At 35.9% G+C, this 22,657-nt stretch overlaps 1 long non-coding RNA gene across 2 annotated transcripts in view; it reads left to right on the forward strand.

Annotated features, from left to right (window-relative positions):
• LOC141373816 (uncharacterized) overlaps window positions 1-22,180 on the forward strand; it is a 61,891-nt gene extending 39,711 nt beyond the window's left edge. The window contains exons 3-6 of one of the 2 annotated variants that reach the window (XR_012380138.1): window positions 3,293-3,439; window positions 8,906-8,955; window positions 17,711-17,793; window positions 21,931-22,180. This is a non-coding gene — a long non-coding RNA (uncharacterized lncRNA). The remainder of the gene's footprint in view (window positions 1-3,292; window positions 3,440-8,905; window positions 8,956-17,710; window positions 17,794-21,930) is intronic. The other variant, XR_012380139.1, reaches the window with a different exon arrangement.
• Window positions 22,181-22,657: the final 477 nt, after the last annotated feature.

Genomic DNA, 22,657 nt, shown 5'->3' on the forward strand with positions numbered 1-22,657 from the left:
CCCAGTCACCCCCTCCCTCCCACCTCCCACCACTCCAGCAACCCTCAGTTTGTTCCCTGAGATTAAGAATTCCTCATATCAGTGAGGTCATATGATACACGTCTTTCTCTGATTGACTTATTTCGCTCAGCAAAAGATCCTCCAGTTCCATCCATGTTGTTGGAAATGGCAAGATCTCATTCCTTTTGATGGCTGCATAATATTCCATTATATATATACCACATCTTCTTTATCCATTCATCTGTCAATGGACATCTTGGCTCTTTCCACAGTTTGGCTATTGTGGACATTGCTGCTATAAACATCAGGGGGCACATACCCCTTCGGATCCCTACATTTGTAATTTTGGGGTAAATACCCAGTAGGGCAATTGCTGGATCAAATGGTAGTTCTATTTTCAACTTTTGAGGAACTTCCATACTGTTTTCCAAAGTGGTTGCACCAGCTTGCATTCCCACCAACAGCTCAGGAGTGTTCCCCTTTCTCCACATCCCCGCCAACATCTGTCGTTTCCTGACTTGTTAATTTTAGCCATTCCAACTGGTGTGAGGTGTATCTCATTGAGGTTTTGATTTGGATTTCCCTTACTAGCTTTTGACCAAGGACAACTTAAAAACAATTTTGTAAATATTTCTTAGTTTTAGTTTCCTAATCTGTAAAATGGAGATAATTTTATCTCGGAGATGCCGAGCGATGTTGAGCACTTTTTCATGTGTCTGTTGGCCATTTGGATGTCTTCTTTGGAAAATGTCTGTTCATGTCTTCTGCCAGTCATTTCTTGGTTGGATCATTTGTTCTTTGGGTGTTGAGTTTAATAAGTTCTTAATAGATTTTGGATACTAGCCCTTTATCTGATATGTCATTTGCCAATATCTTCTCCCATTCTGTTGGTTGTCTTTTGGTTTTGTGGACTGTTTCTTTTGCTGTGCAAAAGCTTTTTATCTTGATGAAGTCCCAATAGTTCATTTTTGCCCTTCCCTTGCCTTTGGCGATGTTTCTAGGAAGAAGTTGCTGTGGCTGAAGTCAATCAGAGAAAGACATGTATCGTATGATCTCACTGATATGAGAAATTCTTAATCTCAGGGAACAAACTGAGGGTTGCTGGAGTGGTGGGGGGAGGGAGGGATGGGGTGGCTGGGTGATAGACATCGGGAGGGTATGTGCTATGGTGAGCGCTGTGAATTGTGTAAGACTGTTGAATCACAGACCTATACCTCTGAAACAAATAATACATTATGTTTAAAAAAAGGAAGAAGAAGAAGATAACAGGAAGGGAAAAATGAAGGGGTGATGTTGGAGGGGGAGAGAAACCATGAGAGACTATGGACTCTGAGAAACAAATGGAAGGTTGTAGAGGGGAGGGGGGTGGGGGGATGGGTTAGCCTGGTGATGGGTATTAAAGAGGGCACGTTCTGCATGGAGCACTGGGTGTTATATGCAAACAATGAATCATGGAACACTACATCAAAAACTAATGATGTATGGTGATTAACATAACATAATAAAAAAAACAAAACAAAAGAAAAAAAAAAAGAACAAGTTGTTCCAATTAAAAAAAAAAAAAAAAACCTCAACTATAGTCATGGAGTTCAAGCCCAGTAGCTAACAGGATAGCAAGGCTTTTCCAAAATGAATACAATCTTAGGCTGCATTAATGGAAACATAGTGTCCACAAAAGGCAAATCCTATAATTCTTTTCGATATCTAGAATAGTACATTCTGCTCCAAAACACTGTAAGACACTATGAACAAAGGATAGTGACCAGAATGATAAGTGTTTAGGAAAACAGTCATTAGGAAAGATTGTAGGAACTGGGCATGTTGAAATGGAAAAGAGAAGCTGTATGTGAAATACAATGGCTATTTTAAATCAGAAGATTTGTCCAATGATGAGAATGATTATACATTCCACACAGCCCAAGAGCAGGAGTAGGAAAATTCAAAGGAAGATCTAGAAAAGCTGACTTCGCTTCACTATGAGAGCAAACCTGTAGACTGAGAGGCTAGAACAATACTGACTTTTCCCTCTGCCTCCACAATATTTCATCATGTCTCAGTGGCCAGATGCCGCAGGCACAATGACATCAGTGATAAGCACAGATTAAGGGGATTAGGCCTCTTCTGTATGGAAAAACAACCATTAGAAAATGGTCCATTTCAAGTTAGCAAAGAGGTCTTCACTAAAGCTTAAAATAATAGGACCTCACCTATGAACTACTAATTTTAAAGAAAAAAAGTGATAGTTGTTAATAGAAAGCATTTGCTGAGCATAAAGTATGTGTTGGGAACAGTTCTAAATGCTTTACCCAAATTGTCTCATTTGCTTCTTACAAGAACCTAATGTGCTAAAAATTATCTCCATTTTACAGATTAGGAAACTAAAACTAAGAAATATTTACAAAATTGTTTTTAAGTTGTCCTTGGTCAAAAGCTAGTAAGAGGACTTCATTCTCAGGATTGTGACTTCAATTGCCCATATCTTTATACTTCAGTGTTGTGTCTTGTTGGCACGGAGGAGGTGGATTTAGAAAGTATTACTGGCATAGGCAAAAATATGAATATGATTTTGAAAGAAGATAATGAAATCTAGAAAATAGATTAGTGATTTACTCTTTGCAAGAAGTTTCTGGAGTTCAAGAAAGTGACCTTGAGACCTTCACTTCTATCGTTTTCTCAGGAATAGCACATATAATTCTATTTATAAAGCACTTTACATTAACATATTGTTTTACATTTAAACTTAAAGCAAATTTCTCAGAGAATCTGAAAACTCTGTTAACTAACACTTCTGCATGTTTATCACAATAAGCCGTGTTGTCCCTGAGGTTTCTGTGTGATCTTCAATTGTCTTCTGAGTCATCCCAAAAAAGTATGAATTAGGCTTAGAACAGCATTATGACTAGCTATATTATATCATGCCCTTATTTCTTGAATGTGTGTGTATTTGACTTTTTCTGTAACCATTACTCAATTATACAAAATAACACAGAATTTCTTGTAGCACTTTACCCACCAGAAAGCAAACATTCCAAACTCTACTTTAAGAGGTAGAAGTGAAAAATAGATTACAAAGAAAAAAAAATAAAGTTTAAAAAAATATAGAAAAGTTCACTGACAAAAGAAAAAAATACATTGTAGTACTAGACAAGGCTATTTGAAATATATTTTTTTAATTGAGGTGATTGATTATAAGGCAGGATGGATACATCCTTGGTCAGAGAAACAAAACTTGATTGTATAAAACAGCTTGAACCTGACTAAGTGGTTTATTCTTATGTTCTTATTTTCTCAGGTACTCTGATACTTGAAGATCTAGCCAAGTGTCAGGTCCTTACCACTGATAGACTTCAAGACTGTGGGAACGCATCTGGGGAACTTTCACCTCATGGCTTCTAAAAGCAACAGTAAAACAAACAACTGTTTTTGAGAATTCTTGTAGGTAAGTCATAAATCCACACAAACTCTTGTGAACACCTCCTTCCTGATCATAGATTTTCCCACTTAAATGGGAGAAGATTTTCATAAGCAAATTCCCAGTTTCAATTAAGGCCATCAGTTGCAAGAAGATAGGAAAACTTTTTAACTATGATTAGAGAGTTTCAGAGTAGACTATAGAGATCAGGTCTGGGAGACAGTGCATAGAGGAGTAACTTAAGGATAGATCAGAGGCAGGAAGCCTAAAATATTCTAAAGGTGAGAATGCAGAAAACAGCAGATGACTGGAGGGGTTTATATACTGGGTGGTGACCAGAGATAACAATAATATGAATCCTAGTGGATTACATTTACCACAGGGTTTCCAAGTGAATTGATTTCTGCAGTCTGTTGGTAGGTGGAGTGTAGGCATAGGGAGTACCAAGGCTTTTTCAACATCAGGTGTGATCTTGCTAGCCAGAGGAAATTCCCGTTTCTAGTGGACAGAGACACTCAAGTTTCCTTAGAAGGAGTCAGCAATGATCTGGATTGACACAACTATTAGATACTTACCTTCCTTATTTTAGAAACAACATTGATATTTCTCTCAACCAAAGGTGAGGTCAGGGAATATTATGCATTCATTTTGTGCCTCTAGTGCTTTGTAAGTACTCAAAAGTATTTATTGAATACATCACTGAAGTGAAAAAGAAGATGTGAAGAATTCAGAGAACCACAACTATTCATGCCAAGACTTCAGAAAATAATGACACTTGGATATAGGAGAGACTTTGAGATTGTCCCAATGGAGATTTTAAAATAATGATAGAGGACATAGGATAAAAAGCTAGGAATAATGATAAGCATTTAAAGGCATTTATAATTACATACATGATTTTGAAGTGAAGGTTGTTTGCTCTAGGAGACTCTTCTCCTCTGGATGGGAACTAATGTAAGAGCATGTAAAACAGATCCCAGGTCAAGTTCAAAAATCTCACCAACAAGTCAGTTAACACTGTGGTTGTGGCCAGTTAAAATGGTGGATAAAGCAAGAGAAAGAGAGAAAGTTTTTACTGTAGTTACTTTTTTCTACCTAATTTTCTTGCCTCCCACCTTCTCCAAGTAGTAACTATTTAGATGAACCCCATCACCCCCACGGTACACACTTCCATAAATGTCTTAAATTGCCTATAGTGAAGCACATCAGCCATATTTCTGTTCTCCCAATGGTAGTAAATATTTCTTGCCTCTTCAATTTATAGATGCATTATAAAATCAGCCTCTGAAATGATTTGGACGTGAGTGGGGAAGGGTATGTGATTCACTATAAATGACCCTAATAATACCACTTAGTAACAAGTGAATTTGACCAACTAACAGGTCCTCTATTACCCTTTTTTTCAAGTATAAAGGAGAGTTAATAAAAATACTTCCCCTCCCCATATGAGATCATATATGAGAAAACAGCCCAAGTGAGATCACATATGGGAATCACAGGGTAAATTATAAAGAGTTTGAATATGTTAGCTACTATTACCTTGCTGTGTACACTTTATCACCTACAGAAATGCCTGTTAATCCTTGTCATTCCATCTGCTAAGGACTCCACATACTGACTATAGACATTGACTCTTGACCAAGGGTTTTAAGTGGAAAGCCATTCAGAAAAAAAAAGAATAACCCATAAAATAACAGTTTTTATAGAACTATGAGGGGACAATAAAAATTTTGTTCCCAATCAATTACTTGAGGTTTGCTATCTTTGCTACTGGCAAGCATGCAAATATTTAAGAAGCATCTAATGAGAGAGAGCAATTGCACAGACTCTGCACACTGCTCAATTGTTCTCTGATGTGCCCTAAATGTGCTGACACTAGCTTTCCTTCATCTGTGCCCCTCTAGGCCAGGAACCTCATATGGCTCTCTCAATAGAAAGAACATTGTGCTGATTCTGATTCATTAAAGATGTACAAAGACTACAATTTTGGAAGTAGTAAAAAAAGTACTTGTCAAGTGACAAGAAGAACATGGCAGTGGAAATATAAAATGAAAGACTGACCAACAATAAGCTTTTGATTGTTTTTTTTTTTGTATTAAAATAGTAATAACTATGATACAAATTTTAAGCAGAAAGTTGACAAATCTGAAATGCTTATTTACTTAACCTCATCCTGAACCTCTCCATCATTGAACCAGAGCATTTACCTCTCCTCCATAGATTTAATTCCATATATTGTGTTCATTTATTCACTAATTTTTATTCATTTAAAAATTTCATTATTGTTTCATTCTTTTGATTTTATGCGCTGCATTAGTTGTAGTATCAACATTCATTAAGCAATTACTATATTCCAAGCATCATAATAAGGGCTTTACACTAATTATCTTATTTAATTCTCCTAACAATTCTGTGGGATAAGCTTTATTATGCCCATTTTACAGATGAAGAAATTAAGACTCAGGAAGGTCACATTACTTATTCAACTTCACCCAAATTAGCTAGTAAGTGGTGCGTGAGCAATTCAAAGCAAGTCTGTATAATTTCAAAGTCTGAGTGTTTAAGTACTATATTAAACTGCTTAGGTATTGGGGCTCTAAGCATGAGGGAATATGATCCCACTTATTAGTTCTAGTGGAGGAACACAGAGCAGAGCTGGGAGATATGGGGAGAGTGACTGAACCTCATCTGAGGTGAAGGATATCAGGAGAAGAGATGAGAGAGGTAGAAAGGGAGGTCAAAAAAAGCCTTAGAAGTTATGATACAGAGTTTTGATTTTTTGCTGAAAATCTGAAGGACTTTAGAAAAACTGAAGGATTAATCTTTTTTGAAGATAACTGTGCCAGATTTATGCTGGATGAACTGGAATAGGGCACGGCAGGATATATAGGAAGCAGATAAGGCTATTGTGATAATCCAGACAAGAAGTGGTAATGATTTAGGGCAATGACTATGAGAATGGAGGGGAGGAATGGGAATTGAGAGACAGGAAGAAAGCAAAAATATCAGGTTGCAAAGACTGGGTACAGGTGATGAGGTAGAGGGAGTAATCTAGAATTCCTCCTGCTTGGAGACACTTGGTGGTATATTTATCTGTAAGATAATACAAGGGCATTGCAAATTTGGGGGAAATTAGATTTTAGCTGAGGAATCTATGGCACAGTACAGGTGCTCAGAACAGTCAAGGCTTTAAGTTTGGGAGCCATTATCTTATACCCATGATGATGCATAGGATTCTTCTCAGATATTAACTCTGATCCATTGATACAAAGGCCGCCTGAAACTCTGTGTCAGTCAAGGTGGAGGACAAGATGGAAAGATGCAGCCAGCAACAAGCACATAGGATTCTGTTTGAAAAGAAAGAAATCAATCTGCCTAGAAAGAGAAGCACTTGAAAACTGTAGAGAGTAGCAGTATGAAGCCAGTAATACGGGAAGGTGATACAGCAGAGTGGCCCTAGAGTTGGACAGTCTGGGCTTGGATCTTAGTTCCCCACTTACTGTCAGTGTGACTGTGGGTTAGCTACTGAATCTCACTGTGTCTCCAAGTCTTTACCTGGAAAGTGAGTACAATTATATTAATACCTCAGAGACTGCTACGGGAATTAGATATTCATGAAAAGTGCTTTGCCATGTGAAAAAAAATCAATGTTGTTCATTTTGTAAACAAATAAACGTACATATATATGTATTGGAGATATATAGACATATATATGAGGATCTAAAGCACCAGACAGAAATTCAAAAGATATGACAGAAAATGAGACATTAAATGTATTAACATTAAATGCATCATGTTAAAACTGAAAACACTGGTCACTAAAAAGGACATTTTTCTTTTTCTTTTCTTTTTTTTTTTTTTAAAGATTTTATTTATTTGACAGAGAGAGAGATAGCGAGAGCAGGAACACAAGCAGGGGGAGTGGGAGAGGGAGAAGCAGGTTTCCTGCGGAGCAGGGAGCCCGATGCGGGACTCGATCCCAGGACCCTGGGATCATGACCTGAGCCGAAGGCAGCCGCTTAACGACTGAGCCACCCAGGCGCCCTAAAAAGGACATTTTTCTTAAAGAAAAAGAAAAGACATTTTCTTCATGTGAACTAATACAGAATAATGTGAATTAGAGATTGTTCAATCAATTTTGTTTTCTTCAGACAGTAAATTTGAGGCCCAGAAATGTTCGATAACATAACCAAGGTCACACCCAATCAAGCCAGAGCCCAAATCAGTACAATTTCCTAATCCCCACTATGATGAATTTTTTACTACATGGTGCTAGATAATAATCCTTTCAAAGAAGGATCAGTTGAGTAGAAATCTTTATAACATTCGTGCCTCATTTTTTTTATCACTTATCTATCAGAAATAGCTTGTGTCAAGTTGTTTTTAGAATATAAACTCTCTGAAGCAGAGATTTTTCTACCTGTTTATCTGATTGAAAGACAGTGAATGGGTATTTGTCCTTTGGTGAAAAATCACATACTGATAAATTTCAGTCTTTTTGTTGCCTGTCTCTAGAAAGTTTGACTTTCCTATAAGGCACTCTTTTCAAAGTATGTTTATGAATGGGTTGGCAAGATAGAAACAAGATGATGGATTGAGGATGAAGAGGACAAGTGAAAGAGCTGGGAAACCGGTTCTCTCATGTAATTGCCACCCTTCCCTCCCCTTCTCCTGCTGAGATATTTCTATAATTTGTGATTACATCAGGTTGGAGAGTTTACTAAATATAGAATATGAAATTTCACTTTAATAAAGCTAAAAATTCAGACGCTCATACTCCTTATGCAAAGATTTAACTATGTCTAATCAACTGCCATGAGTTTTGAAAACATCCTTACTTTCTCCAGGATATGAATTTGTAGAATGGAAAAATGCCTTTTTGCAAAATATTGTTTCAGACCTCAGTATGTAAACTGATACTTATTCTCACTATACTTTTCCATATTTCATATGTCATCAGTGGGGCTTGCTCTTTTAGTTTTTTCACACATTAGATTTATATAGTTCTTTATAGGTTAAAAAAATTCAAGGATATGGGTACAAAGTACTGATTGGGCAATTTAAAGACATAATATATATCCTTCCCTTGTTCAACAGAGAATTTGCGGCATCCTAATAGGGAAAGAAAAATGTAACCTGGAAACCCAGGACAATCATTCCAAGAAATTCCAACAGCCACTCTAGAGGAATGACCTCTTAACACTTAGTGCTTTTTAGATATTGCTTCAAGGAATTATTAAAAGAAAATGAGAAATAATCCAATTATGAGCTAATTCAGAATAAATGATAATGAATAAATAGAACCCATGATAATGGTCCTTAAATGCATGCTTAAATAATGAAGCATTTACATTTACTGCAAAGGGTGGATGACTTCAATTAAATTGTTATTAGATAATACTTATTTGGTACTTTGCATTTTCAAAGTGTGCTACTGTTATTGAATTGAGGAAAAAGTTTCCAACATTTTATATGAATAACTCTCATTCACAGATTATGCATGACTAGAAAGTACATGAAAAGGTTGCAAAAAAATGCTATTGGTAAGTTTCATTTCTTTGTTAAGAAAAAAGAAAAATTGTGAATTTAAGGAGCTGAATGTTGATTTTAGAGAACTATGGAATGAGGGCCAGGAGAAGCAAAAACAGATCTTTTCAATCGGATTACAAATAATGACACAGGAACCCATCTGCCTATGTTTTATGGTGAAGAATGCTGTGATTATTTGATGAGTAGGAGGAAAAGTTTGGTGGGATGAAAAGATGGAAGAAAGCCAGGGAAGCTGGCTGCCTCAAGTTCAACAAGAAAATGTCAAATCAAATGTGTGTTCTCTTTCTGAAAAATACCCACCCTCATTATGCATCCATGTGTTGATGACTGATGCAAATGAATTTTTCAAGTGCTAAATAAACGAGTTGCCTAACTGATGTTAGCCTAGTGAGAGCAAATCCCTAGTAATATAGAGAATATTTTTAGCCTTAGATAAAAGCATATAGACATTAAATGTTTGCAGGCTCAATCTTCCTTTCCTCTTTACTATGTTCCAATTTAATTAATGAAATACTGGAATTGGGACAGTTGTGGCTTTGGACTGGAAATTATGTGAATTCTGGCTATCATCTTTATGGGCAAAACTAGGCTACTGGTACTTTCCTAAGGCAAACACATCTGTGATTTAAGCTAATCAGTCCCTGCGTGTCACTGTTGCTTCATACAATCAGGGTGAAAATAACATGTCTTCGCGATGAGAAGCTGTCATTTTAAAGAGAGGTCATATCATTTTGAGTAAAGCTCACCTTAATGGATGAAATATGTGCATATCAATTAATAATTTTCCAACTGAATAAGTAAGTGTTTTAGTCAAAGAGCATATGGGGACATTTTGACATATTGTCCATTAGATATAAACTCTGACTACTGTATTAATTCTACATTTTTATTTTATAAAACTGAAGATGGCTTTTTAAAAAGATTTTATTTATTTACTTTAGTGAGAGAGTGCACAAGCACGAGAGAGGGATGGGGAAAGGGACAGAGCAGGAGGGAGAGGGTAAGAGAGAGAATCCCATGCAGACTCTGCACTGAAGGCGGAGCTCAATCCCATGACCCCAAGATCATGACCTGAGGCAAAACAACAGTCTGACGCTTAACTGACCGAGCCACCCAGATGCCCCTGAAGATGATTTTTCTAGACAAACCTGAGGAAAGCTTGAATTCTTTTGTTTTAGTGGCTCAAATCAGGAATTAATCTTTATCAAAAAGTAATTGCGATTTTAGTGAATACTAATGTAAACACTGGAAAATAGTACCATAAAACATTTAACCTTTACCACAAAAAAGCATATATAGCTCAGGCATACTTTGGAGATATTGTAGGTTTGGTTCCAAATTACCGCAACAAAGCAAGTCAAATGGGGGGGTTCCCAGTGCATATAAAATTTATGTTTACACCATACTACAGCCTACTAAGTATATAACATTATGTCTAAAAACATATATACCTTAGTTTAAAAATACTTTCTTGCTGAAAAATGCTAACCATCATCTGAGCTTTCAGGGAGTCATAATCTTGCTGGTGGAGGATACTGAGGGCTGCTGACAGATCAGGGTGGTGGTTGCTGAAGTTGGGGTGACCATGGCAATTTCTTAAAATAAGACAAGGAAGCTTGCCACATCAGTTGACTCTTCCTTGCACTAAGGATTTCTCTGTAACATTTTAATGCTGTTTGATAGCATTTCACCTGCAGTAGAACTACTTCCAAGTGGAGTCAATCCTCTGAGACTCTGCCACTGCTTTGTCAATTAAGTTTGTATATTATACTTTGTTATCATTTCAACAGTCTTCACAGCATTTTCACCAGGAGTAGATTGCATCCTAAGACACCTGTGCTCATCCACAAGCAGTTCCTCCTCACCGTCAGTGTTATCATGATATCACAGCTGTTTGTTATCTGGGGGATAGTTGTTCAGTCACATTGTCAGGCTCCACTTCTAACTCTAGATCTCTTGCTCTTTCCACCATATTTGCGGTTACTTCCTCCAGCAAAGTCTTGGACCCCTCCAAGTCATCCATAACTGTCTTAGCTAGATCTTCTGGATAACACTACAGCTTCTATACCAGCGCTTGGATTGTTATGGAGACAGCTTCTTTCCCTAAACTTCAGGAACCAACCTCCGGGAGCTTCAAACATCTCTTCTGCAGCTTCCTCACCTCTCAGCCTTCATAGGATTGAAGAGAGTCAGGCTCTTTGCTTGGGATTAGGCTTTGGTTTAAGGGAATGTTAAAGGAATGTCGTTTGACCTTCTATCCAGATCACTAAAATGTTCTCCGTATCAGCAACAAAGCTTTTTGCTTTCTTATCATATCACTGGAGTAGCACTTTTAATTTCCTTCAAAAATTTTTCCTTTGCATTCACACCTTGGCTAACTATCTAGCTCAAGAGGCATACCTTTCAGCTTGTCTCAGCTTTGGACCTGCCTTCTACACTAAGCTTAATCACTTCTAGATTTTGATTTAAAGTGAGAGACATGTGACTCTTCCTTTCACTTGAGCACTTAGAGGCCATTATAGGGTAATTAATTACCTAATTTCAATATTGTTGTGTCTCAGGGAATAGGGAGGTCCAAAGAGAGGGAAAGAAAGAGGGAATGGCTGGTCAGTGGACCAATCAGAATGCACATTTATCAATTAGATTCCCACTCTTCTGTGGGCATAGTTTGTGGTGCTCCCAAACAATTACAACAGTAACATCAAAGATCACTGATCACCTAATAATGAAAATGCTTGAAATATTGCAAGAATTACCAAAATACGACAGAGACACAAAGTGAGCAAATGTTGGAAAAATGGCGCTGATCGACTTGCTTGACACAGGGTTGCCCCAAGTTGTCAATTTGTAAAAAATAAAATATCTATGAAGTACAATAAGGTGAAAGTGCATTAAAAGGAGACATGCCTATAGATAGTTCAGTAAGTTAACTGATTTGTCTTCAAATTAAAAAACGCTTCATAACTGGAGAAAGTAATAAAAACAAATGCAAATGCAAAACTTGAAAGGAAAGGCTTTGGAACATTTCATCCAAATATTTTCTTTAAAATTGGAATTTGAAATATTTAAAAATTTTTAGTTCCAAGTTTACTCATAATTATCATCATATATTTATTTTTAATAATTTAACTATTGTCCTTTCTAGCCATATATTTATTCCAATTATTAATTGAAAACTACACAATAATAAAAATATCCAGTAGCAACTCTAACATCAAATACTAATATACCATGTTGTTTAATCATAAGAAAAAAAAAACTGAGGTTAATTTGCCTTGGGTTCTTTTGTCCTTTTCTTCACAAGCATGCAGTTAGTAAAGTCCTGTAAATGTAAATGCCAATAAAATAGTATCTCATTGTTCTTCATGGAAATTAGTGATGCATGATAATGCATGTCATTACTAGTCAAGAAAACCATTGGAGAAATCATATTGCATTTTAATGAATGAGTTAAATGCCTGGGATTGTCAACTATGTTAGAGGAATAATCATCTGAGAAAAATTAATTCTGGCATTTGGTAATTAGTAGTAGAAAAATTATAAATTTCACTGAAAGAACACTTTGTCTAAAATATTTTATGCTATCTCAAATGCAAAAGCCACAAACTACACTGTTTATAGAAAATATTTTATTACACAATCAGACTATTCTGGGTCAAGGAATTATTTTAAAAGACCTAAAAACATCCTTATCCAAGTAATAATAGCACTAATAATAACAACTACATTCTCTATCAGAGGTAAATATTCATAACAATGACAAGATTACTTGGACAGTTGTTTTTATTATATGTAGTTTAAAAATATATGTGGTAAAACATGAATTAAAACTTTGTTGATATTTTTTCCTGAAGTTATGAGGCCAGTAAAATGGCATTTTGAAAGTTTACTCATCACAGATTTTCTTTTAACCAGATTTGATATTACCAAATATATGCCAAAAATTTTTTACTTTTTTACTGTTTTGACATTTGCAGCAATTGTGTAAAACAATGGTGGGCAAAACTGCTGGCGTCTTAGGAATCAAGGCAGGGCCACCAAAACGTACCAGTAGTTGCATTCTTCACTGACACCTACACTTAACAACAACAACAAAAAAGCCAGTATCTCTAAAGAATGTTCCAATAAAGCAGCAAAATTTATTAATTTTATTAAATCTTGACCCTTAAGTACAAATCCTTTAATATTCTGCATGATAAAATGAGAAGCATAAAGCATTTCTGCTATATGCTATAAAGTACGATGAAGAAAAGTACTTGTTGATTGAACTAGGAGCAGAACTAGACATTTTTATCATAGAACACAATTTTTACCCAAAAAACAACCAACAAAAAACTATGGTTGTTCATAGGTAGATATTTGAAGAACCAAAGCAATTTTGAAAAAGAACAAAGTTGGAGGATTCACCCTGCTTGATTTCAAAACTCACCATAAATTTACAGTCATCAAGGCAGTGTGGTAATGGCATAAGGACAGGCATATAGTTCAATGAAATAGAACTGAGAAGCCAGAGATAATCCACACAATTATGGTCATTTGATTTTGACAAGGGTGCCATGGAGGAAGAAGAATCTTTTCAAAAAATTGTGCTAGGAGAACTGGATATCCAGATACAAATGAATGAATCTGGAAGTGTGTCTCTTATCATACATAAAATTAGCTTGAAATAGCTCATATGCTTAAATGCAAAAGCTAAAACTGAAATATACCTTGAATAAAATACAGCAGTAAGTCTTTGTGACCATAGGTTAAGAATGGTTTCTTAGATATGACACCAAAAGCACAACTGACAAACGAAAAAAATAGATAAATCAGGCTTCATTAAAATAAAAAAACCTTTGCGCTTTAGAGGATATCACATAAAAAAAGTGAAAAGACAACTCACAGAATGGGAGTAAATATTTGCAAATCATATATCTAATATAGTATCCAGAATATATAAAGAACTCTTAAAACGACACAACAAAAAGACAACTATCCCAGTTTAATCAGGGGTAAAGCTTCTGATTAGACATATCTCAAAAGAAGATATGTAAATGCCAATAATGTCCATTAGGGAAATGCAGACCGAAGCCACAATGGGATCTTACTTCATACATACTAGAATAACTACAGTAAAAGGTAGGCAATAACAACTGTTGGCAAGGAAATAGAGAAATTGAACCCTCTCACGTTGCTTTTGGGAATGGAATGTAAAATGGCACAGACACTGTGGAAAACATCTAGGCAGTTCCTCAAAATTTTAAATATAGAATTACTTTAAGATCCAGCATTCCATTCCATTCCATTCCATTCCATTCCATTCCATTCCATTCCATTCCATTCCATTCCTGTGTACCCAAGAAAACCGAAAATGTCTGTCCACACACAAAAAAAATGTACACAAGTGTTCAAAGCAGCATTATTCATAATAGCCTTAAGTGGAACAACCAAATATCCAACAACTAATGGATAAATAAACAAAATGTGGAATACCCACCCATAGGATGACATATTATTTAGCCATAAAAAATGATATACTGGATACATGCTACAACATAGACAAATCTTGAAAACATTATACTACATAAAAGAAGCCAGTCACAAAAGACAACATATTATATGACTCCATTTATACGAAATGTTCAGAATGGAAAAATTCAGAGACAGAAAGTAGACTAGTGATTATATAAAATTTGGGGGTTGTGCTGGAATGGGGAGGGACTGCTAATGGATGTGAAGTTTCTTTCTGGGGTGATGAGATGTTCTAAAATTTACTGTAGTGGTTGTTCACTGTGAATGTATTGCAAACCACTGAATTTTAAAATTTAAATTGGTAACTTTTATTGTAGATGAATTATATCTCAATAAAACTGCTTGGAAAAAGGTGAGTATTTGGCAGACATTTTTTTCAAAAATGAACGAAGTGAGCCTGTCACTTTAAGGAAAACAACTGACAGTATTTGTTGCCAGTGAGATAATTTAAAACTTTCAAGCAAAAATTCAAATTAAAAAAAACTTTTATCTGCCACCATGTGCTTAACAGTTTCCCAGTGTTAGATTTTTTTCTATGGAGATCAGTGAGGATATTAACAAATGTGGTTTTTGATATTTATGAAATGTGTTAATACTTAGAAGTTCTGCACAATGAGCCAATATTTTTCAAATGGCCATGAATGAGGTTACAAAGTCATGCATACATGGATAAAAGATTCATTTAAAGTGCAAAAGAAGCCATTGGATTTAAAAGTAATAGAGTAAGAAAAGTTTATTGACGGTATAAAAAGTTGATTAAAAGATATGGCTTCAAATCCACATTGAAATTAATCTTTAAGAAACTACCACTTAGGATGAGACATAACAGCAGTTCATCTTCCAGCAGCCTGAGACCCCCATGGAGGGCTTCCAGCTATAATGTCTGCCTCTGGGGAGGGAAGCGGATGGGAAGCACCACCAACCAGCAGAAAAGCAGCCCTCTGGTGGGCAGGAAACCAGCTCCCCCATCATCACCCACCACACACCTCTGCTGCCCTGGCAACTGTGCTCTTGACCTGCTCCACCTCCTTCCCTGGAGGGAGCACCCTCTGGACAGACAGAACCATCTGAGGCTCACACTTGGGTTTTGTGACAAGAATGGGACGTGTTGGGTTTTTCTTCCTTACACTATATTTTGGCTGCACATATGTCTTTAACCCAGGAGCCCAGGGGTAGACAAAGGAGGACTGAGGTAATCACTTTTGCACCTTTTTAAATTTTTTTTTTTTCCCTTTAGTGGTGACTTCCTTCCCTTTTATCTTCCTTCATCCTTCCCAGTTCTCTGCCCTGATCTATGTAACTCTTATCTTGGGTACTTGAGCAGATGGAATATTCCAGAGGTGGGGGGGGTGGGAGCGGAGGGGAGAAATTCAAAACAAAGTGTTCTTGCTCTGACAGAATATTAAAAAAAAAAAAAAAAAGGAAAGAAACTACCACTTACTGAGTTTTGGTATAGTTTTAAAAAGGAATTATCTGTGGGGCGCCTGGGTGGCTCAGTTGTTAAGCGTCTGCCTTTGGCTCAGGTCATGATCCCAGGGTCCTGGGATCGAGTCCCGCATTGGGCTCCCTGCTCCGCGGGAAGCCTGCTTCTCCCTCTCCCACTCCTCCTGCTTGTGTTCCTGCTCTCGCTTTCTGTCAAATAAATAAATAAAATCTTAAAAAAAAAAAGAGGAATTATCTGAAAAGGCTATTAATGTACTTTTCTTTCCAATTTGATGTCTGCCTACAGTTAGATTTCTTTTTTATACTTTGAGCAAAACAGCATATTATAATGGGTTGGCTGCAGACCAGATATAAAAATCTAACTGGCATCTAATAAGCCATACATTAATGAGGTTAAAAAGTAAAACAACACAATTCTTCCCACCAATAATTTTATTCTTGGAAAATAGTTATTTTTCATTACAAGTATGTTATTTATATTAATATGTAATGAGTTCAATATTATTAGTTAAAATTAATTAAAAATTAATTTCTCAGCTTAGTTTCTAATATAGTAAATATTGATAGCTATAACAAACCTAAACAAAAGCTCTTCAAGATACTCAGTAATTTGTAAGAGGATAATGGGACCCTAAAACTAAAAAGCTTAAGAATTGCTGCTTTAGGGGCACCTGGGTGGCACAGTTGGCACCCAACTCTTGGTTTCGGCTCAGGTCATGGTCTCAGGGTCATGAGATCGATACCAGTGTTGCGCTCTGTACTTAGTAGAGTCTGCTTGAGATTCTCTCTCCCTCTCCCCTCTGGCTTGTGTGCTCTCTCTCTCTCTCAAATAAATAAATAAATCTTAAAAAAAAAAAAAGAATTGCTGATCTAAACTTTCCCATCACTTTCTAGAGGGGTAAACTTCACTGCAAGTGTTCTGAGGGGTTTAATACAGAGGTAGGGCATTGGATAAACAGATTATGGAATATCTGGAAATATGGAGTTTTTACAAAAGTTTTTATGTTCAGTGTTAAAAAAGAAACCCATATGTCTTCACTGATAATAAATAACAAGAACAGAAAAAACTTTCTGAGCTATTACAGATAGCTGGACATGTGGTCATAAACACCCAGCCTAGGAGTCCAGCAAAAAGATAGAGAAAACTATCATTACAGAGACAATTCAAAAAGAATTTTGAAAAAAAAAAGAATTTTGATAGCATGTTAGCAGGAATTGAGAACTGGCTAGATATGGGGAAAAAGATGGATTCCAGCTCCTGGAAAAATCTTTTGTACCATTGACAAATAGCTTGTAAAGAGGAAGGACAGTTCTGTAATCATGAGTTTCAATTTGGCAGAAATTCTATTTGAAAATGGGATAATCATTCAAAAGGGTAGGAGTAGGTAATTAAGTGAGCTACTTGGACTGGTAATATAGACTGGATTGACATAGGCTTTATACATATATATATATTTATATATATATAATATAAATTATAGGCTTTACATAAATTTATAGGCTTTATAAAATTATATAAATATAGGCTTTATATATATAAGATATATATGTTTATATGAGATGTATATATGTATATATATGTATAAACTTTGAAAATTTCATTACAGAACACCAGATTTACTAAAACTTTACTATTTAATAGTCAGGAGCTGAGATGAGAATGGGCCATATTCAATGGTAAAGTAGAAAAGACCTAGCAGAATTCTAAAAATAAGATCAGATAAGTTGATAGAAAACTTTTGGAAATTTTCAGAAAATGTTCTACTGATATTTGGACTTTTGGTATTTTAGGAGAACAAAAGTAAATCTCAAGTTTCTTTATACTGAGAATTGGCATATTGATGAGGCCATCTGGGTGTCTGCAAAGGTGTGAGGTGAGTAACTTAACCTTTTTGTAACCTAATCTTGAGAGTCACAGCTCATCACTTTAGTCATATTCTGTTTGTCAAAAGTAAATCACAAAGTCCACATTTGTGCCACAACAGGGCACAAATACTAGGGATTATTGAGAACCATCTCAAACCTACCTCCCACAGAGTTTGATTTTAGGTTCAAATCATCACTAGGAAGATTTTTCACTGACATTATGTTACAAAAAATGACAAAAAACAGGAAGGTTTTCAGATTAGAGACTAATGAGACATGACAACTAAATGCAGTATGTGAGCTTGGATTAGATCCTGCACCAAATGGAAAAAGGTATTATAAAGATACAATTAGGTCAGTTGACAAATCTGGAATATGGGTTGTAGATTAGGTAAATTGTATCAGTATCAAATTTTCTGAAGTTAGTAACTGTTCTGTAGTTAGTTATCTTAGAGAATGTCCTTGTTTTTTGGAAATATACACTGAAATATCTAGGGATGAAGAGGCATAAGGTATATAATTTTTACTCTAATGGTTCAATATAATACTATATGCATATCATACCTACACATGACATACATATAGGTGTATATTATAGGGAGAGAGCATATGTAATAAAGCAAATGGAGCAAAATATTTTAAAAATTGGTGATTCTGGGTAAATGGTATATGGAGATTCTTTGTACTAACACTGCAGTTTTTTGGTAAGCTAGAAATTTTTATTTTATTTCCAAATAAAAGATTAACTAATAATAGTCAAGGTTATATGGAGGGGTTATAAATAGCCCAGTAAGTGAAGGAACTGTTCCTTAATAATTTAAAGCATTTAGGGGGGTGGGGGATGGGTTAGCCCGGTGATGGGTATTAAGGAGGGCACGAATTGCATGGAGCACTGGGTGTTACATGCAAACAATGAATCATGGAACACCACATCAAACACTAATGATGTACTGTGTGGTGACTAACATAACATAAAAAAATTCCAAAAAAAAATAATTTAAAGCATTTATTTTAGTACAAACCACATAGTGAAGATAGTTATACTATCTTTTATGCACCAGGTACTGTATAAAATGCTTTATTATGCTATTCAATTCAAATTTAACCACATTCTAATGAAGTGAGAATTATCATACATTTATAGCTTATTTCATAAACAAGGAAACTTAGGCTCAGAGAAGTTAAGTAACTTGTGGGAGACTGTAAAGTTTTTAAGCAGGCCAGCCTGGATTCAAACCTAGAAGGAGCTAACTATAACCAATAAGATAATTATTTATATAATAAGTAAATAGCAAACTAGGATTCAAACCCAGATGATTTACATATTATTGGTTCATTAAAGATCAGCTACTATTACCAGCTAAAAGTAGATTAAAAGTTAGTTCATGTGGTTTTTGCAAATAAAAATAATGACATTTCCTTATAAGTATTTTAAAATCAGGAATTTGGTAATTTAAACATAATTACCAATATTTTAGCAGAATTTTGCATCTTTGAGCAAAATCTTTAAAATTCTCTACCGTATCATTTCAAAAGCATTCTATTTCAAACACTGTGAAAAATTCAGTCTAAATAATCAACCTGAAGATTAGTATCTAAAAGCAGAGAACAAAGAATTCTCTCAAAGGCTGAAAAGGGCAGCTTCTCTTTAAATCTGTGCTCTTCCATTTTCACCTACATATCTTTATAATTCCCTTCAAGCCCAGGACCAAAGAAAATCAGCCATGCAAACAGTGGGTTCTGGCATGGGAACACAGTAGATGGCAGGAGGGCAGGAAACCACATGCTTTGTGGACATGGGGCTGTCTTTACCAAAGAAGAACTTTCAGGATGACCTGCTATTGGTCCTGCCTGTGACTAAGTTTCAAGTCTTCTTTTTTGACATTCTGCCCCAAACTCCATTTTTCATTGATGGAGAGAGAGGTGAATGTAGATCAAGAATTCCTGCAGTAAGAGAGAACAAGCTTCTTTCTATGACAGTCTTGGAGAACATTTTCTGATCTTATTCTTTCAATAAAACAATTTGGCCTTTTGCTTGTGTATCAGAAATGATTATGACAATCTGCCTACACAAACCCTGACCTTCTATTATTAGCACTTACAATTTAGCTAGCATTTGCTGAGCACTTGCTATGTGCCTGGCATTGTGCTAATCGATTACCTAGGTATAATTCAAGGGGCTGGGATTTAAACCCAATGCTGTTGATTGTTTGCCTAATGATTAATGTATATTTCTTCTTTATGAGAAGAGGCAGGAAGTATAGAAAGTTAAATCAGACATGGACAATGGTCTCAGAAAGATTACAATCAAGTAGTGGACTTAATGTACATAACCAGTGAAGATATACAGTAAAATGTACCAAACGTCATAAAAAAAGGGTTATGGGATTTCATGAGCACAAGAGTCATCAATTTCTATGAATGAGGTAAGACTTTATAGAGGCGGGAAAATTTGAGATGGATATTTCAATATCAGACATAATTAAGTAAATGAACAAAATGTCATTCTCATCTAAAAAATCTTAAGAAAAAATGAGGTTGCTGGAAAATAGGAGATATGTTTGAGAACAGCAAATATTTCACTTTGGATGAAATATTTATTTTGCATGAAAGGCAAAGTTTGAGGACAGTTTATAGAATTTCTTGAATACCAGTTCAAGGTATTTTAATGGTACATTTTAGGAAAAGCAAAGCTATTTAAAGTTTTGAGCAGAGGAGGGACAAGGTCAAGGCTATGCTTGAGAACTGTAATATTCAATGCAGAAGCCAGCAACACATGTAATTACCTAAGTTTAAATTTAAATTAATCAAAATTAACTAAAATGAAATATTCAGCTCTCAATTGCATTAACCATATTTCAAATGCTCAACAGTGCCCAATACCTAGTAACTTCCGTATCAGACAGGAAAGATATAGAACATTTCCATCATCACAGTTCATTCTATCGGACAGTGCTGCTTTGAAAGTTTAATCTGGTAGTGCATTATAAATGGATCAGATGGGGGAGGAAACTGGAAATGGGAACTTGATTTTAACAATCAGAGTTAGAAGTCCTGAGTAGTTGTAGTAGAGAATAGAATTTAATCTATAAAAGGCACAATGTTACCTTGTACTCTTCTGAGTTTTCTACAGATATTCATGATAAAGACATTTACTATATACTCCAGAGACACCAGGCAGAATTTAGATCCCTATATTCTTCAGCAGAAATTTTCTTTGGCACACACGAGAAAAGAAAAAAGACAAAATGACTCACCAGATTATGAATAGCTGGAGATCCTAACTTCCATGTAGAAACAGGGAATTCAAGCAGATGGGCTTCCTGAGATTCATCTTATGTGGGGATTATGGGTAACCACCGTCTGGCTTCCAATTTGGTTTGAATTTCAAGGGAGGTCCAAAATCATTCAGTTGCTCTTTAAAGTCTGTTTATACACAGAAAAATACTATTAAGAATATACACTCTTGATTTTCTTTTCTCTTTTTAGTTTTGCCTTTGAGTTTTTCTGTACTCATTACAATCGAGAATGGGGGACTTTCTCATTTTATGTGTAAGGAAACTGAGGCCAAAATTAAGTGATTTGGCAAGATTATACAACTAGTTAGTTGCAAAGCCAAGGCAATAACTGATGTTCTGGAATTTTTCCCCTGCTCCTTGGTATTTTCAGAGCAACTTAGAACTTAGACTATCCATTAATTTCCTTTTCATACACTCACGGACTACCAGTAATTGTAGCTCTATAATTTAGCTTATGGTCTAAATACTGTCAGATTCGATATATATTGTGTTGAGCATTTGCTTGAAATTGGAAGCATGAGGAATTAAATCTTGCTCATGGTCAAATGTGTCCATAGGGCAAAAATTTTAATCACCCATGTTCTATGCAGACATGACTACTCTCTCTCCACCACTGACTTCTTCAGAGTCCCCATAACACTTTATGGCCCTTACTTGTTTTCCTGCCTGTCATCCTCCACAGAACAGGGTCCATATCATTCTTGCTTTTGTTCCCCAATGTTTATCCCAGCTCTCAGCACAACAGAAGCGTTGATAAATAATGTATGAATGACATATGAGTAGAGAGGTAATTTGGAAACTCTTCTTATGTCTACCTGCATTAATCTCACTTCTGACCTTTTCAAGTACACAGGTTCATCAGGGGCACAGAGGAAAATCAGACCTGTCTTTCTTCTAGCACACCTCAGCAGCCAATTCAAAACTGCACAGTGAAGCAGGAGGAGACTCTGCAGAACCCTCTTCTTTCATGCCCACAGAGGTTTACCAAAGCGCTCTTCAGCATTCCAGGCCCCTTGAATACAGGCTAATTTTTTTTTCAGAGTCCATTTAATTGATTCTTTTCCCCTGGAAACAAAAGCCAGCCTGCCAAAGATTCACAAAGGTGAGTCTGAGAATCTCAATGGGATCCTTTGAAGTCCTAGAACCTGCCACACTGCAGGAAGGGAGGATGGCTGTGCTCTCCATAGATGTATGGCTCCATTCTTGTATTGGCCAGGAGATGGGTCAGAAAACAAAACTTAATCCTACCATTCCTATTTGTACCCAGAAAGAGCAGGTAGAAATTTCATCAAGTTGAATCAAATGGTTTGAAATTTAAAATACCTTTTCATGAACACTAAAACCTGAACCCAAACAAGATAAAAATCATTTGTCTTATTCATCTCAAGCATCAAATGATGAGGCCTAATATAGTGCCCCACTTTGCCTCTTGTATCAATTCAGCAAAGGGTGAATGTACATTGCAGATTCCCTCATGATCCAAAGAACAGTGATCCAGATACAAAGAGACAATGTTATCCTTTGTTTTAGGCACTGCCATCTCATCAGTGCTCCCCACCTCCCTCCTTCCTAC

The sequence above is a fragment of the Callorhinus ursinus genome, unplaced genomic scaffold (genome assembly GCF_003265705.2).
Source record: "Callorhinus ursinus isolate GAN/ISIS: 27379988/994484 unplaced genomic scaffold, GSC_fseal_2.0 scaffold12, whole genome shotgun sequence".
Lineage (NCBI taxonomy): Eukaryota > Metazoa > Chordata > Mammalia > Carnivora > Otariidae > Callorhinus > Callorhinus ursinus.